This window comes from Arachis hypogaea, chromosome 20 (genome assembly GCF_003086295.3).
Source record: "Arachis hypogaea cultivar Tifrunner chromosome 20, arahy.Tifrunner.gnm2.J5K5, whole genome shotgun sequence".
In the NCBI taxonomy this organism is placed as follows: Eukaryota; Viridiplantae; Streptophyta; class Magnoliopsida; order Fabales; family Fabaceae; genus Arachis; species Arachis hypogaea.
The window spans coordinates 15,967,633-15,968,532 of record NC_092055.1 but is presented as its reverse complement, the minus strand read 5'-3'; the positions used below and the strand labels follow the sequence as shown (position 1 = coordinate 15,968,532).

The following is a 900-nucleotide window of genomic DNA, read 5'->3' as shown; positions in this document are numbered from 1 at the left end:
TCTGAGAAATCATATTGACTTGCTGAGTCAATATTTTGTTCTGAGCCAATATGGCATTCAGAGTATCAATTTCAAGAACTCCCTTCTTCTGAGGCGTCCCATTACTCACAGGATTCCTCTCAGAAGTGTACATGAACTGGTTATTAGCAACCATGTCAATGAGTTCTTGAGCTTCTGCAAGCGTTTTCTTTAGGTGAATGGATCCACCTGCAGAAGTATCCAATGACATCTTAGCTAATTCAGACAGACCATCATAGAATATATCCAGGATGGTCCATTCTGAAAGCATGTCAGAAGGACACTTTTTGGTCAGTTGCTTGTATCTCTCCCAAGCTTCATAAAGGGATTCACCTTCTTTCTGTCTGAAGGTTTGAACATCCACTCTAAGCTTGCTCAGCTTTTGAGGAGGAAAGAACTTGGCTAAGAAAGCCGTGACCAGCTTATCCCAAGAGTTCAGGCTATCTTTGGGTTGAGAGTCCAACCACACTCTAGCTCTGTCTCTTATAGCAAAAGGGAAAAGCATGAGCCTGTAGACTTCAGGATCTACTCCATTAGTCTTAACAGTATCACAGATCTGCAAAAATTCAGTTAAGAACTGAAAAGGATCTTCAGATGGAAGTCCATGAAACTTGCAGTTCTGCTGCATCAGAGAAACTAATTGAGGTTTCAGCTCAAAGTTGTTTGCTCCAATGGTAGGGATGGAGATGCTTCTTCCATGTAAATTGGAATTAGGTACAGTAAAGTCACCAAGCATCCTCCTTGCATTATTATTATTTTCGGCTGCCATATCCTCTTCTTGTTCGAAAATTTCTGAAAGGTGCTTGCTGGATTGTTGTAATTTAGCTTCTCTTAGTTTCCTCTTCAGAGTCCTTTCAGGTTCTGGATCTACTTCAACAAGAA

The 900-nt window shown here is 40.9% G+C and overlaps 1 non-coding gene across 1 annotated transcript; it reads left to right on the top strand.

Moving 5' to 3' along the window:
- The first annotated feature begins 283 nt into the window (after nucleotides 1-283).
- Nucleotides 284-391, top strand: LOC112787540 (small nucleolar RNA R71). The gene has a single exon (XR_003194947.1). It is a non-coding gene; the product is annotated as a small nucleolar RNA R71 (small nucleolar RNA).
- The last annotated feature ends 509 nt before the right edge of the window (nucleotides 392-900 follow it).